General features: G+C 46.9%; 1 protein-coding gene, 1 non-coding gene and 1 pseudogene across 2 annotated transcripts in view; 1 reads left to right on the top strand and 2 right to left on the bottom strand.

Annotated features, from left to right (window-relative positions):
- The window catches only part of LOC119849371, a 1,398,949-nt pseudogene that overhangs the window by 620,619 nt on the left and 761,352 nt on the right, over positions 1-16,978 (top strand).
- LOC119849376 (zinc finger protein 420-like) overlaps positions 1-16,978 on the bottom strand; it is a 3,142,523-nt gene that overhangs the window by 2,569,430 nt on the left and 556,115 nt on the right. The window lies entirely within an intron of this gene.
- Positions 13,944-14,016, bottom strand: TRNAG-UCC. Its single transcript has one exon. It is a non-coding gene; the product is annotated as a tRNA-Gly (tRNA).

Raw genomic sequence — 16,978 nt, 5'->3', positions numbered from 1 at the left:
AAATCTTGGAACAGGATTGAAAGGAAATGGCCACAGCATACGGTGGCAGAACCTAAGGAATAAAAAGCCTCCGGATTCGACTGTGTGCATTGACTCCGAACGGGAACTGTAATTTGACTCACTTTGTGGCTGCGGCCAGTAAAATATCAGGGCAAAGGCATCCCAGTGATTGTGACACTGGGTTTGAGGAGGCGTTGAGCATATGTAAATGTAATTAGCATGTTACACTTGTGTTTTTAAAGGTGGCTTCCCCAAGCAATCCCAAGTGGCTTCCCACAGCTGGCTGATGGTGGGCAGCAGGGGATCTCCCCGATCTGTGGGGGAATCTCTCGGGGCCCCACTGTTAGTTCTCCATCCTGTCTCCCCCCAACCACGCACACCCCTCCCCCCACACCCACCCATTAGCAATGTTACATAACATAAGAATGGCCATATTGGGTCAGAACAAAGATCCATCTAACCCAGTGTCCTGTCAGGACCAAGTATCCCTAGGCCATCCCTGACAGGTGTTTGTATAATCTCTTCTTAAAATCCTCCAATGAAGGAGATTCTGCAACTTCCCATTGAGGCCTATGCCATGCAATCGACAACGCTTGGCTTGTGGTTAAGGACCAGGCTGTGACTCCAAACATTTGGATTCAGTTCCCAGTTTGGCCCCATTATTCTCTGTGCAAACATGAACAAATTACATCACATCTTTGGACCTCAGTTTCCCCATTTGTAAAATGGGAACCACCCTCCCACTCTTAATCTACTTCACCTGGGAGTTCTTGGCAGCCAGGACTCTCTCTCTCACAATGAGTTGTACAACACCTGGCAGAATCAGGGCCCCCACCCTCGAGTGGGGTCTCTGCAGTGCCTGACACAACTGGGGCGCCCACTCTTGGATGGGATATCTGCAGTGTTCGTTACAATGGGGCCCCAATCTGGGAGCCATAAGACGATACAAAAATCTCCCCTTTCATTCATTTGTTTTTAAAAGGCCATTTTCAGCCTTTGAGTTCAGTTCCTGCCATGGGAGATCTTTCTCGCCTATTCTTTCCTCTAGGGTGGCCAACTGCCCAGGCCAGAAACTGATGGAGCATGCAGAAGGCTGAGAGCGGCTCCTAGAAATGAGACTCTGCTTTGCCCTGCTAAGCAGAGCTGCTTATAGTCTCTGCAACAGGGCTTCAGTCACTCGACCCAACTCCACCGCTTGGTGCAGTGGTGGACAACCTGCTGGGAACAGTGTATACCTGTGTGCCCAGGACAAATTATCGAGAGGAAAAGCAGAGGGATTTTATATCAGTTGCTGATATGAGGTAAAATCTGAGTGTATTTCACATCAATATTTGATAAATGAATGGAGAGGAAATGGGCAACATTTTATATCCGTGTTCAAGAATCTGAGAAAGGGTGTACAGCTGAGATTTTCTTAGTGTTTTAGAGAGACAAGTTAAAAATCTCAGGGCATATTCAATTAGAAATAGACAACTAGAGAGAAAGTGGGGCAAATTTTATATCAATCTTTGAGATTTGCAGAGAATACATGTGACAAACGACGCAATTGATAACATGAGAGAAACACACCAAGGTCTGAGGGGATTTTATATTGCTATTAATGAACTAGTGGAAAAGGGGGACTGTTTGACTAGATTTTATATGACTGTCCAATACATAAACAGAAAGTGATGGTTCCACCCCTGCATTCACATGGGCAGCAGGGAGCCCTTTGCAGAGATGCTTTAAGAGGGCAAGGGAGCGGGAGCTGGAGCTGGAGGGCTCCCTGGATGAGGGAAGGGGGCAGCAATGGGCGATGGACAGGTGACTGGCAACTGAGGGCTGGGGGCAACTATGTTGGTAGTTCGGGGGCAGCAACTGGGATTGGGAAACCAGTGTCTGAGCAGTCCCCATGTGGGACATGTGCTCCTCCCTTCCCCGCCCTGGCAGAGAACCGGCATCTCCTCCCATCCCCACTCCAGGGGCAGCCACGTTTTTGGGAATAATTTCCCACCTGAACAAGGACAAATCGCTGCAGATAAAATGGGTGGGAAAATCCCCCCATCGGAGAGATTTTAAATGGACATTTAAGAATTATGGAGAGAACAGGGAAAATCAGGAGAGGCTTGAGAGCTGATCGTTTGAGGGGAAAGGGGGGAATCTCCCTGGATTTTATAGCCAAGTGTGAGATAACAAGAGAGAAAAGGGGAAGAACGAGAGAGAATTTGTATCAGGGTGTGAGAGGCAAGTTGCACAAACAGGGAAAGGATCCAATTAACAGCTCCCGCCCATCCCACTGACCTCCCCTCCCTTCCTGACACCTCCCCCACACCCTTCTTCCCAGCGTCGCCCCTGCCCCGTTGGGGTTACGATCCCCCTCCAAGTCTGGCCACATTCAAACAGCCTTCAGAACTAAAAATGCCAAGAGAAAGTGGACATGTGGGTCGCTTAAGTCATTCAGTTGTGTATGTGTGTGAGTCTGTGTGTAAAAGGCACAACAAATTAATTTTTAACCACATCTTTCTTAACTTCTTTATGTATTATGTAGTACATCAGTTATACCAAGTGGATTGTTCAATGCAATATGTTTTTCATGCATTGCCCAGAACATATTTTAGAGTTATTTAATTCACCCTTCCCGTTGCACGTAAAATTGTTTGTTTCATTCTGTGAAGTGCGTTGGTAGCTACAATAATTGTTAACTTTCTCTCTGTGTCGGAAGCACAACACATTCATTTATTAATGCTGAAAATGTTCCCTTCTCCCTCCAGCACTGCCGCAGGATCACCTGCCCTTTGTAAATTAATCTGCTCCTGTGTCTCTAGAAGGAAAATAATGTTTTTGTGGGGAAAAAACATATTTATTTAATAACAGGGACGGATACTGAATGGCCATATGATGGCACCACATCAGGAATGAAAAGCAACAGGCTCCTGTTTGCACATTGATGGTGACAAGGGATTGAACTCGACTCCGTTCTGTACACAGATACATTTGTTTATTTCTATGGGAGCCAAACATATGTTTAAATGAATTTCTAGGGCTGATGAAAGGGGGCTTTGGGATTGATGCAGCGTTTAGTGGTATAAATAGCACCATGGCCTGCACAGAGAATGGACATAGACGCTGAGCTGCCTGGTAGCAAACCCTGGCTCCCCAGCTGCAGCTGGACCTGCTGCACATTTTGGTTTTGTGTCTGGCACAGACTGGGCTGCTGGTAAAAGTGCTGAAGCCATGAATGGCTGCACGGTGCTATGGTATGATGCCCACACACCCTATAGCAATGGAGGGGGTCATTCGAGTCCCAGCTTTGATGCAGGGAGAACAGGAGTTAGCATCGTATGCCTATTTTCAGGCTGTAATCTGCGGGTATACTGCTCAGTGGGAGGGATCCTGGCAGCTCAGACTCAGGGCTGGAAGAGGCCCCTGATTTAGGGGGTCGCTACAGGATTTCCAACGCTCTGATGTCTCAGACAATCTGTCTCTCCCGAAGCCTCAAGCCTGCGGCCCCAGGGAAGGCTCTTGCACTCCCTCTGCTCCTTCCATGTTCTGGAGAGCAGCAGCAGTCCAGGCCAGGGCTGAACCATGGGGCAGAGGCTTCAGGAGCCCAGAGGTGGGGCAGATTATCTGCCCAGAGAAAGGGGATGAATGGGAAATGAAGATCAGGCCCCTGGTACCAGTGCCTTCATTGCAACCTCCCTGCTACTCAGCTGGAGTAACAAGTCACCAGGAGCAGATGGTATCACCCAAGAGTTCTGAAGGGATTCAAACGTGAAATTGTAGGACTGCGACCTGTGCTTCGGAACCTACCATTTAAATCAGCTTCTGTACCTAATTAGTGGAGGGTAGTTAATGTGACACCTGTTTTTCAAAAGGGCTCCAGGGGTGATCTCGACAATAGCAGGCCAGTAAAACTGATTTCAGTACCGGACTTCAATAAAGAACAGAATCGGCCCATGGTCTGCTCACACACAGCATGTAAGTCAGCCCATTATACTATCTGAGTGCTATGGCCAGAAGCTCTGAATCACACTGCAGGGTGACACAAGTCCCAGCCTTTCCCCCAGAAAGTGTGTCTTCTACTGCCCAGCACTCTGCTGGATAATACACGCTCATAGAAAAATCCATCATTAATTAATATAAAATGATGTGCACAATGCCACATGGAGTTTTCCAAACACTTCAGTCCAAACACACTGGTCTAGATAAAGCAATAAAACAAGTGGATTAACTACAGAAAGACAGATTTTAAGTGATTACAAGTAATGAGGGGTAAAACTCTGAATTGGTTACAAAGAAATAAAAGTAAATCACAGCTAACATCTAACTCAACAAATGGAGTGAACTCAAGTCAAAGTCTCTGGCTATGTCTACACTGTGCACCTTACAACGGCACAGCTGTGCCACTACAAGTCTGTTTGGGCAGGAACTTCAAGCTGCTTCTTTGACGAGATGCAGATTTTTGTCCATACCCTCTTTTCTGCTGATGAATGGCCACTTTTTCAGGTGATCTTGTTTTCACCTGGCTGGGCCGTTGGCTCGCGTTTTGTCTCTGGACAACTGTTTGCGACCTTCCTCCAAAATTGTTTTAGTTATATCATGCAGTGGAATCTTATAATTTCACATATAACGTTGCCAGACATATTTTACCAGGACAAAATGATCAGCAAATTATGAAATTTCAAATGATCTCTTACAAGGCGTACTTTGCACAGTCTTTAACATTGTCCAGTATAAGGATGAATAGACTGTCACACACACTCCCTGGGGTCACCTCAGGCCCAGTGACTGCCCCTGCCCCCACCTACCAGTGACGTCTCCCAGCAGTGACTCCCTTACAGCCCAGCACGCGGGGAAGCTGCTAGATGGCTGCAGTAGAGGGGAGAACCTGCTCTTTTGGCCATCGCAGATGGGAGTTGGGGATCAGTCACATCTGGGTCCAGAGTCACCACTGCTGCAGGAAAAAGAAAAGGAGTACTTGTGGCACCTTAGAGACTAACAAATTTATTAGAGCATAAGCTTTCGTGAGCTACAGCTCACTTCATCGGATGCATTTGGTGGAAAAAACAGAGGAGAGATTTATATACACACACACAGAGAACATGAAACAATGGGTTTATCATACACACTGTAAGGAGAGTGATCACTTAAGATAAGCCATCACCAACAGCAGGGGGGGAAAGGAGGAAAACCTTTCATGGTGACAAGCAGGTAGGCTAATTCCAGCAGTTAACAAGAATATCAGAGGAACAGTGGGGGGTGGGGTGGGAGGGAGAAATACCATGGGGAAATAGTTTTACTTTGTGTAATGACTCATCCATTCCCAGTCTCTATTCAAGCCTAAGTTAATTGTATCCAGTTTTCAAATTAATTCCAATTCAGCAGTCTCTCCTTGGAGTCTGTTTTTGAAGCTTTTTTGTTGAAGTATAGCCACTCTATGGTCTGTGATCGAGTGACCAGAGAGATTGAAGTGTTCTCCAACTGGTTTTTGAATGTTATAATTCTTGACGTCTGATTTGTGTCCATTCATTCTTTTACGTAGAGACTGTCCAGTTTAGCCAATGTACATGGCAGAGGGGCATTGCTGGCACATGATGGCATATATCACATTGGTAGATGCGCAGGTGAACGAGCCTCTGATAGTGTGGCTGATGTGATTAGGCCCTATGATGGTATCCCCTGAATAGATATGTGGACAGAGTTGGCAACGGGCTTTGTTGCAAGGATAGGTTCCTGGGTTAGTGGTTCTGTTGTGTGGTGTGTGGTTGCTGGTGAGTATTAGCTTCAGATTGGGGGGCTGTCTGTAAGCAAGGACTGGTCTGTCTCCCAAGATCTGAGAGAGCGATGGCTCGTCCTTCAGGATAGGTTGTAGATCCTTGATGATGCGTTGGAGAGGTTTTAGTTGGGGGCTGAAGGTGATGGCTAGTGGCGTTCTGTTGTTTTCTTTGTTGGGCCTGTCCTGTAGTAGGTCCAACACACCTCTGACCAACATATTAACCCACAGAGACCTTCCTGCCAACACTACAAAAAGAAGGATTCTGGGTGGACTCCTCCTGAAGGTCGAAACAGCAGACTGGATTTCTACATAGACTGCTTCCGCCGACGTGCACGAGCTGAAATTGTGGAAAAGCAGCATCGCTTACCCCATAACCTCAGCCATGCAGAACACAGTGCCATCCACATCCTCAGAAACAACTCTGACATCATAATCAAAAAGGCTGACAAAGGAGGTGCTGTCGTCATCATGAATAGGTCGGAGTATGAACAAGAGGCTACTAGGCAGCTCTCCAACACCACTTTCTACAAGCCATTACCCTCTGATCCCACTGAGAGTTACCAAAAGAAACTACAGCATTTGCTCAAGAAACTCCCTGAAAAAGCACAAGAACAAATCCGCACAAACACACCCCTGGAGCCCCGACCTGGGGTATTCTATCTGCTACCCAAGATCCATAAACCTGGAAATCCTGGACGCCCCATCATCTCAGGCATTGGCACCCTGACAGCAGGATTGTCTGGCTATGTAGACTCCCTCCTCAGGCCCTTCGTTACCAGCACTCCCAGCTATCTTCGAGACACCACCGATTTCCTGAGGAAACTACAGTCCATTGGTGATCTTCCTAAAAACACCATCCTAGCCACTATGGATGTAGAAGCCTCTACACCAACATTCCACACAAAGATGGACTACAAGCCGTCAGGAACAGTATCCCCGATACTGTCACGGCTAACCTGGTGGCAGAACTTTGTGACTTTGTCCTGACCCATAACTATTTCACATTTGGTGACAATGTATACCTTCAAATCAGCGGCACTGCGATGGCTACCCGCATGGCCCCACAGTATGCCAACATTTTTATGGCTGACTTAGAACAAGGCTTCCTCAGCTCTCGTCCCCTAATGCCCCTACTCTACTTGCGCTACATTGATGACATCTTCATCATCTGGACCCATGAAAAAGAAGCTCTTGAGGAATTCCACCATGATTTCAACAATTTCCATCCCACCATCAACCTCAGCCTGGACCAGTCCACACAAGAGATCCACTTCCTGGACACTAAGGTGCTAATGAGCGATGGTCACATAAACACCACCCTATATCGGAAACCTACTGACCGCTATTCCTACCTACATGCCTCTAGCTTTCATCCAGATCATACCACTCGATCCATTGTCTACAGCCAAGCGCTACGATATAACCGCATTTGCTCCAACCCCTCAGACAGAGACAAACACCTACAAGATCTCTATCATGCATTCCTACAACTACAATACCCACCTGCTGAAGTGAAGAAACAGATTGACAGAGCCAGAAGAGTACCCAGAAGTCACCTACTACAGGACAGGCCCAACAAAGAAAACAACAGAACGCCACTAGCCATCACCTTCAGCCCCCAACTAAAACCTCTCCAACGCATCATCAAGGATCTACAACCTATCCTGAAGGACGAGCCATCGCTCTCTCAGATCTTGGGAGACAGACCAGTCCTTGCTTACAGACAGCCCCCCAATCTGAAGCTAATACTCACCAGCAACCACACACCACACAACAGAACCACTAACCCAGGAACCTATCCTTGCAACAAAGCCCGTTGCCAACTCTGTCCACATATCTATTCAGGGGATACCATCATAGGGCCTAATCACATCAGCCACACTATCAGAGGCTCGTTCACCTGCGCATCTACCAATGTGATATATGCCATCATGTGCCAGCAATGCCCCTCTGCCATGTACATTGGCCAAACTGGACAGTCTCTACGTAAAAGAATGAATGGACACAAATCAGACGTCAAGAATTATAACATTCAAAAACCAGTTGGAGAACACTTCAATCTCTCTGGTCACTCGATCACAGACCATAGAGTGGCTATACTTCAACAAAAAAGCTTCAAAAACAGACTCCAAGGAGAGACTGCTGAATTGGAATTAATTTGAAAACTGGATACAATTAACTTAGGCTTGAATAGAGACTGGGAATGGATGAGTCATTACACAAAGTAAAACTATTTCCCCATGGTATTTCTCCCTCCCACCCCACCCCCCACTGTTCCTCTGATATTCTTGTTAACTGCTGGAATTAGCCTACCTGCTTGTCACCATGAAAGGTTTTCCTCCTTTCCCCCCCTGCTGTTGGTGATGGCTTATCTTAAGTGATCACTCTCCTTACAGTGTGTATGATAAACCCATTGTTTCATGTTCTCTGTGTGTGTGTATATAAATCTCTCCTCTGTTTTTTCCACCAAATGCATCTGATGAAGTGAGCTGTAGCTCACGAAAGCTTATGCTCTAATAAATTTGTTAGTCTCTAAGGTGCCACAAGTACTCCTTTTCTTTTTGCGAATACAGACTAACACGGCTGCTACTCTGAAACCTGCTGCAGGAAGAGACACAGACTTGGGGTCGGGAAGTGAGGCAGAGCCCTGGGCAGGGGCTGGTCATGTCTTAGTTGCCCCAGCTGTCCTGCTCTGGCGATGATAATCCCAGGTCCAGAGCAGCTGCAGCTGCGCAGAGAATCTGCAGCCCATCTCTATAGCTGCTCCTGTATGGTTCAAGGGGGCTCTGGGCCACAGTGTCCAGCCCCTTCCATCACTGTCAGGCGTTATGTCAACATAGCTACGGTACCATAGCTATAGGCCCTGTAGTGTAGACTTGGCCCTAGTGTTTTTCACAGAAGCTTTATTCCCTAGGGAGAGAACCAGGCTTGGCGGCTGCATTCAGTTCATCTACACCCCCAAAACAGCTGAGGTAGGAGATGCTCCCCAGGCCCTTTCCCATCTTTCAGTCACTCTGGGACCGGGAACCTGTCTGGGCTCAGAGCTGACAGGCTGCCTCCCATCCATTCGTCCTGCTGTGTGGAAATGTCTCATTTTGCTTGCATAAGTAGCACGTTGGAGAGGACATCTTAGCAGATGCATTGGTGGTATAATAGGTGAGCATAGCTGCCTTCCAAGCAGTTGACGTGCGTTCGATTCCCGGCCAATGCAAGGCTGTATTTGTCCTTGTCTGGAATTGGTTTCATTGTGTTCGAACCACATTGTCAACGCAATTGTCAGAGAATTTATGTCCCAAATCCCAGCAGGTCATTAAACAGGGGATGGGAGCAGGACTATACAGTGATCTGTAAGAATCACCATTGTGTAACATGAGAAAGTCAGAAACGGTGGGAACGTGCTTCCTTTTCTTCAGTGTGTGGGTAGATGTCACGTCGGGGTCCCCCGGGTGGTTAGATGTTTGGCTGTGTGTGTGTGTGTTTAAAAGCCTGTGTGACAGGGCAAGGCCAGATGGCTATAGAAAAGTAGTGGGAGATAGATATATTAGCTCCAGACTAAACAAATCCCTGGTAGCAGGATAAGTGAAATGGCAGCTGCTCCTGGTCAATTAAGACACCTGGGGCCAATTAAGAACTTTCCAGAAGGCAGGGAGAAGGCTAGGTTAATTGGGACACCTAAAGCCAATCAGGGGCTGGCTGAAATTAGTTAAAAGCCTCCCAGCCAGTCAGGTGGGGGTGCATGTCAGGAGCTGTTGGAAGAAGATGTGCTGTTGGAGAGGCTGAGTAGTACACACTATATCAGGCACAAGGAAGGAGGCCCTGAGGTAAGGGTGAAGTGGAGCTTGAGGAAGTGAGGGCTGCTGTGGGGGGAAGTAGCCCAGGGAATTGTACATGTCATTTTTCTAAAAGGTCAGCTACCATAGCTGATACTATTAGGGTCCCTGGGCTGGAGCCCGGAGTTGTTGCAAATTATATCTGATAGGTCACGCACAGTTTGAGTCTAGACTGAGGCACACAAACAAAGTCCACAACTGCAAAGTTCCCAAAGATACTAAGTTTATTATGCTCGAGAGTGGTGGCCCCCTGCTAGTCAGGCGGGACCCCAAATGCAGATTATACAAAGACTATATATCTTTTAGCAAAGCAGATTGCCCTCGTGCATTGGAAACCTTAGCCAATAGACAAACCCCTTTCTTATCTTCCACCTATCCCTGCTAGGTACATTCCCCGTGCTAAACTATTACTTTAACTACACACTATGACCCTGAAGCAATGCACCAGTAATTTTTCTTATCAGGAGGGAGGCCCACATCAAAAGGCCAGGAGGCAGGGAGTTAGGAACAGACAAAAAACAGACAAGGAGAAGAATTTTCACAGGAATGTAGTATCTAAGGAACACTCCTCCTGGTGTATGATGTGCTTGCTTTTAGACAATGGTGGGCCCAAACCAAAATAGAGTCACATATGCTAACTTTTCCTTAACAGAGTAGAGGGTGGGCCTAGGCTCACCTCCTGATTAATCACTGAGACTGGGAGACAACAGAGACTGTGCAAGGAAGGACAACTTCTCCTCTTTGCTGATTTATGAGGAAAATGGCTCAGTAGACTGCGACCCTTGACTCTAGAGAAAGAAGGGTTACCTGAAGGGTCACAGTGAGACTCTGAGGCTAGCGAAATCCGCCAGGAAACGCGGGATCCACGGAGACAAGGACAGAGGTTTGTCGCACCTGAGACAAAAAAATACAAAACTGAGTATAGCACACAATTTGCAATTAGTTCTGCAGAAGCAGAAAGAGCTTTTCCATTGATGAATATTATTTGTAGTGATAAAAGGGCGAATCTAACAATTACACATATCTCAAGCTTTTTGACCATCAATTTGTTGGGAAAACCACTAAGTTCCTGGAACCCAATGCCATATGTTAAAGCATGGATGAGAAGTCATCGATCCACATTAGATACCAGAGTTCGTGTATCCAACACCAAAGATTATGGAGACAATCAAGAAGCCATTGGGAAATTACTACCTAGTTAGTAATAAATAATGTACTTAAATAGTCTTTAAAATATTGCTTGTTGCATTGTATACTTCAACATGCATATATTACACTTATTATTTTTAATAACTTAAGTAGTTCACATGTAATATTTTAAAATACAAGAATAATTGACATTTTACTCTTAAATATTATTATCGTTTGCTTACTCATACATCTCTTCTTTATATTTTCTTCTTTTCAAATGTATTTTAAATTCATTTAAGAAAGCCATACTTTGTATTGTAATAAACGTAAAAATGTTCTTTTTTATTGTTAAGTATGACTCCCAATGACTCAATGCATTGCCACTTCTTATGGAAAAAGGTACAAAAAATACACACTGTGGCACAGCCATTAAATCAGAACTTTTTATAGGGAACCAGTTGTTAAGATTTTGGCAGCTCATCACTGGTTAGGAGAATTAGGCAATGCAGAGTGACAGGGCTTCACACCCTGCCCAGCTGGTGCGGAGGAAATCGGCATCTACTGGGGGCAGAGGGATGGAGCTGCATCAGTGGCCGGACAGGCGGCAGGTTGGGCCCGAGGAACCTGGACAACATTTCAATCTTGAACTTTTTTTGTTTGTTTGTTTGGTTTGGCTTCGCTTGTGGCGATAACACGTCTTTGCAAGATGCTAAATGTTTATGAAACACAATGTGCACTCGCTGGTGGCAGAACCTAAAGACCGAAAAGCCCCATGATTCCTCTGGGTGCCTGGGCTCTGAAAAGGGATTTGGATTCACTCACTTTATTGATGTGGCCACTAATATATCCAGACAAAACCATTTCTCTTGTCATCCACTCCCAGCTTCTGGCAGCTAGAGGCTGAGGCCGCTCAGAGCATGGGGCTGCATCCCTGATTATCAATGGCTGATAGCCATAGATGGACCTATCCCGTATGAAATTATCAAATTGTTTTCTGAAGGCAGTTATAGTTTTGGCCTTCACAACATCCCCTGGCAAGGAGTTCTACATGTTGACTGTGTGTTGTGTGACATAGTTTCCCATAAAGGCTCATTTTCTCCTGGTGAGTGGTTATGAACTGGGTCACATCCCCTCTGATTTGTGCAGATTATAGAATCTCTGCTTTTTCCTAAATGCTGTGGGGCAAATTCCTGAGAAAGTGCAGGGGAAGAGAGAGCAGGAGGGGAACGGCAGAGAGAGTGAAGGAGAGAAATACCAAGGAAGGGGACTAGGAGCACAAAGAAACACTCAGTGGCCGAAGCCAAGAGGTTGTCCCAACTCAATGCTGCGCATCACAGGAGTGCAGCAAGAGGGGCAATAGCAGATTTCCTATGATATTGATGCTTGACCGGTTTTAATGGTTAATCCTTGCATTGATTGCCAATTGGTCCTGACTAATGAGCTGAGGGTAGTCAGGTTCTTGTCCCTGATTCAGGCTACATAGAACTAAAACCAATGCGTTTGCTCCCTTGTCGGGAACCTCCAGGGGTACGGCGAGGACGCTCGCATTGAGGGCAAAGCCAAGCCATTGTGATTTTTACTAGAATCAATAAAAGAGACAGAAAAGCTCCAAAACACAGGCCCAGAGAGCAAGAATCCAGGCTTGGGGATATCGGGAGTGTCATTCTTTGCATATGAACTTGGACTTACGTACTCACATCTTTCCTTGAGGACCTGGTGGCGAGAGACAAAGGAGCAGACCTGTCTCTGGCCTGTCCAATGAGTCCAACGGTCCAGGTTCCTCAGTACCCAAGATTGATGGTAGATAACAACAGAGTTGAAGGGTCAGAGGATGCAAAGCAAATACCCTCTACATGGTGATTTGCCCTATTATAGGTCCTGAGCACTGTCATGAATATTCATTCTCGTGCCCAGCCTTTCATGTCCAAATGTAACTTCCTCACCCTCATAAGACAAGGGTGCACCTATCCGATAGGTTAATCTATTAATACCTATTGATACCGTTTAACTCATTTTCACCCACACCACCAATTGCTCAGGCGAGTTGATGGTTTGACATCTGCTAACGATTCTATCCTAAAATGTCCAAGCCCAGGGTCACTTCAGTGTTCCTGCCCGGCACTGCTCCCAACTTCTGCTATTGAGTAAGCTATTCCTAGGTCCCCTAAATCTAAGGGTAACTGCCAGGCCATTTATCTATGGCATGCCAAGCCCTACAATACTTATGCTAATGTCTTACAGGATACAGGCCTGTAGGTGCCCCCTGTTCCTGTTGAATATAATAAAGACTAAACTAGCCCTATACGCTACAGCGTAATGGTGTGAACTTTAATTCTAGCAATCTGAGTTCAACTATAGGTGGGAGCTTAACATACCTGAGCTCTTTCTTTCCCCCCCTTTCTATTATTATTTTGAAAGCTTTTGCTTAACCTCGTTCTTCTGCTTACCTAATTGTATTACAATTTTTGATTTATTTTTCCTTTACATCCTTTTGTTTACATCCTTATTTTTGTAACACAAGAGAATCTGCAGCACGAAAAATGGAAACAAAACTTTATATTTCCACTGTCTCCCCATCATGTACGAGCATGAGAGAAACACCTCCGACAGCTGGAATTATAACACCGAAGACAAGTCTCAGAGGGGTAGCCGTGTTAGTCTGTATCCACAAAAACAACGAGGAGTCCGGTGGCGCCTTAAAAATCAACAGATTTATTTGGGCATAAACTTTCGTGGGTAAAATCCAACTTCTTCAGATGCATGGAGTTATGGTTTTTTTTCATACGAAAGTTTATGCCAAAATAAATATGTTAGTCTTTAAGATGCCACCAGATTCCTCGTTACTGAAGTCAAGAAGATACAGATGCATGTCCCCACGGTTTCTGACTTTCTCAAATGACACAAGTAAATCCGTGGATCTCTGGGGCAGGAAGTCTCTGGGAGGAAGTGGAGGATGCTTGGTGGTCTGTGGCTTGGCACAGGTGAAGCCCTGCAAATCTGCGGATTTTTGCAGATTGTGGATACAAATTATGTATCTGCACAGGGCTCTAGACACAAGGATGACTCCTATTGCTCACTCGAAAGTTCCTTGCAACTCCCCCTCACTGTGTCTTTAATGACCTGCTGGGATTTGGGACATAAATTCTCTGACAATTGCATTGACGATGTGGTTCGAACACAATGTGACTGAAATGAAGCCAATTCCAGACAAGGACAAAACACAGCCTTGCATTGGCCGGGAATCGGAACCCGGGTCAACTGCTTGGAAGGCAGTTGTGCTCACCACTATACCACCAATGCATCTGGCAAAGTGGGTTTGCCCAGGTGTAAGAGGTACTAGCAAAATGACTCACTCCTGCAACTCTAGTGAGCAGGATGGCTGGGAAGGAGGCAATCTGTCAGCTCTAAGCCGAGACAGGTTCCCAGAGTGTCTGAAATATGGGGAAGGAGATTCTACATCCCAGGGTAAGGTAGCACCAACCCCATTGCTCCTCTCAGAGAAGGGAAATGAAGATAAATCACCCCAATGACAAACCTTAGCTGAGACAGCTCCTTTTAAAGTCAAGGTTTATGTTAGTTCCTGCTGCACACAGAAGGGTTTCCTTGGGGTCTGTGGGGATAAGCCAGCTTGTCTTAAGGGTGTTCGTCTGTCACCGTCTCTGGGTGTTTGCTCTGGGTCTGGCAACTGCTGCTCCTGGGTCTCTCCCGGGGAAATAAAGTTTTTGTGCAAAATAACAAAAATTTTCACTGATGGGAAGGAAAGGAAAAGGCTACAGGAAAGCACCAGAACATAAGGACTCTAACAACAGGATTCCTCTAGGCACAGTGACTCTGACAAGTGATTGATCTCCCCTCACTTGTATTTGAAGTGTATTTAATGAAGTGGGTTTAGCCCACGAAAGCTTATGCCCAAATAAACGTGTTCGTTTCTAAGGTGCCACAGGGACTCCTCGTTCTTTTTGCTGATACAGACTAACACGGCTGCCACTCTGAAAACTGGGATAAGGAATTCTTTTAAACACTCAAAATATGTGACACAGTTTTGGGGGCTGTATGTAAAATATTTCACTGAATCAAGCCTCCCATGGGATGGGATTGGCACCCTTAATTGTCTGCTGCTGCTGGCAGTTGCAGGGGGTGGTACGTATAACGTGCTGGAAACCCCCCCAGTGGATGGGGAGTACTTGAAGATATGGCAAGAGATCCAGGACTCTCACCCATTGGGATCCAGGGCTCCCACCCACCCCAGTCAAGGAGGGGGCGTGTCTGGTCTGGCCTCCAATCACAGCCCCATCTTCTCTTGACACGGGCCAATCAATGACCAGGGCATGCACATTTAAACGCCCTTCCCGGGTGGAAACGGGTGGCTCAAGAGCAATAGGGGGAGGCGAGATGTTCCCTTGCACACCAGTCGGAGAACGGAGCTGGTGTGATAGGCGCGTGGGCGCACCAATCGGGCGGTGGAGAGAGGCGCAGTGGATCTATTTGGAGACTCCACTCTGGGGGCCATGGGTAATGGTACCTGCCCCGACAGGTGCTGCTGGGGGAAGGTGGGTGATGGAGAGCCCAAAGGGGTGTAGAAGCTGTGTGAGTCGGGGGGGGGGGTCTGGATAGGGGCAGGGTGGACAGGCAGCGGCGGTAGGCTGTTAGTGGGCAGAATAGAGGGGACAGGGCGTGGATGAGTTCCCCGAGGTGCGAGGGGCACAGGAGTTCTTCTGAGGGGGGCTGAGGGGTGGGTGGGTATGAATGGAACTGGGGTTCTTGTGGGGGTGGCGACTACATAGAGGATGGGTGTGTATGGAGGGCTGGGTGCTGGTGGGGATGGTAATGGTGGCGTGGAATGGGTGTGAGTTCGGTGTGGATGGAGGTCTGGGTGCTGGTGGATGGTGATGGGGTGTAGAATGGGTGTGAGGTGGGTGTGTATGGAGGACTGGGTGCTGCTGGATGGTAATCGGGGTGTGGAATGGGTGTGAGGTGGGTGTGTATGGAGGCTGGGGGCTGGTGGATGATAATGAGGGTGTGGAGTGGGTGTGGCTGGAGGGCTGGGTGCTGCTGGATGGTAATCGGGGTGTGGAATGGGTGTGAGGTGGGTGTGTATGGAGGCTGGGTGCTGGTGGATGGTGATGGGGGTGTATGGAGGCTGGGTGCTGGTGGATGGTAATGGGGGTGTGGAAAGGGTGTGAAGTGGCCCTGGGTGGGTCCCCCTGAGCTCCCACCCTCACACCGCCTCTTCCCGCCAAACACTCCACCCTCACACCGCCTCTTCCCCCTAAAGACCACCCCCACTCGCTCCTCCCCACCCCCTTTCCCTCTTTGCTCATCCTTGCAGCCAGTAAAAAGTGATGGTGCTCTGCGCCCCGTGTCTGGCACCCCTGCTCCTGCGTCCTCCCTCCACTTGGAGCTGCCCCTGGGAGCCTCCTGTGTGCTGAGTGGAGAAGGGGGGGGCTGATCTTGGCTGACCCCATCATCCCATTAGCTAAACCCATAACTGTAGAGTCTCTGCAGATGAAGGCTGCTTATTTTCAAATTGTATTTTTAGTTATATCTGTAAAATAACTGAGAATTCCTATGAAACATAAACACCAAAATAATTAGACACATAAATTCCTGTTCTTAATATAGAGGGGGAAAAAAACCCCTTAATCACGTATGTTAAAATTAAGTAAATACATCTTTAGTGGCGTGAAAAACAACGGACTAAAATAGAGGTGCTAATGGCAGTAACACAGGGTAGGCCTGTTAGAGAAAACAAGAAGGTTTTAAGCAGATTCTATTTATTTTCATTTATCTCTACTAAAGATACTGTACAAAGTATCAAACTGGTGTTTCTGAGATCTGCGTTGAAGACGCGTTAAAAACAAGCTATAAGCCAATTAACAACCCCCAGTTTTTTCCTTTTTCCCTTTCCCCTCTGTTATTGATGACATGCCGGGTGGGGAATTCCATACCACCCTGGATGCATGTCACCAAAAAGTGTCCAGGCACTGCAGACATTGGATTGCACTTTGCTTGGGATCTGGATAGGGGGAAAGGCAGCTTCTGAGGATTAATTTAGCACCGTATTTTGTGTTTATTCATAGATTTTAAAGGCAGATTAAATCTCTGTGAACATCTGATCTGACCTGCTACATAACTGTCCAGAGAATTTTACCCAGCGAGTCCTACATGGACCCCCCAACACCTTACTGTTGAACTAGGACAGATCACTCAGAAAGTCATCATGTTTGGATGTAAAGATGTGAAATGCTACGGGGGGGAAATG

This window comes from Dermochelys coriacea, chromosome 28 (genome assembly GCF_009764565.3).
Source record: "Dermochelys coriacea isolate rDerCor1 chromosome 28, rDerCor1.pri.v4, whole genome shotgun sequence".
In the NCBI taxonomy this organism is placed as follows: domain Eukaryota; kingdom Metazoa; phylum Chordata; order Testudines; family Dermochelyidae; genus Dermochelys; species Dermochelys coriacea.
The sequence above is the reverse complement of the archived record's forward strand: the minus strand, read 5'-3'. Positions and strand labels throughout refer to the sequence as shown.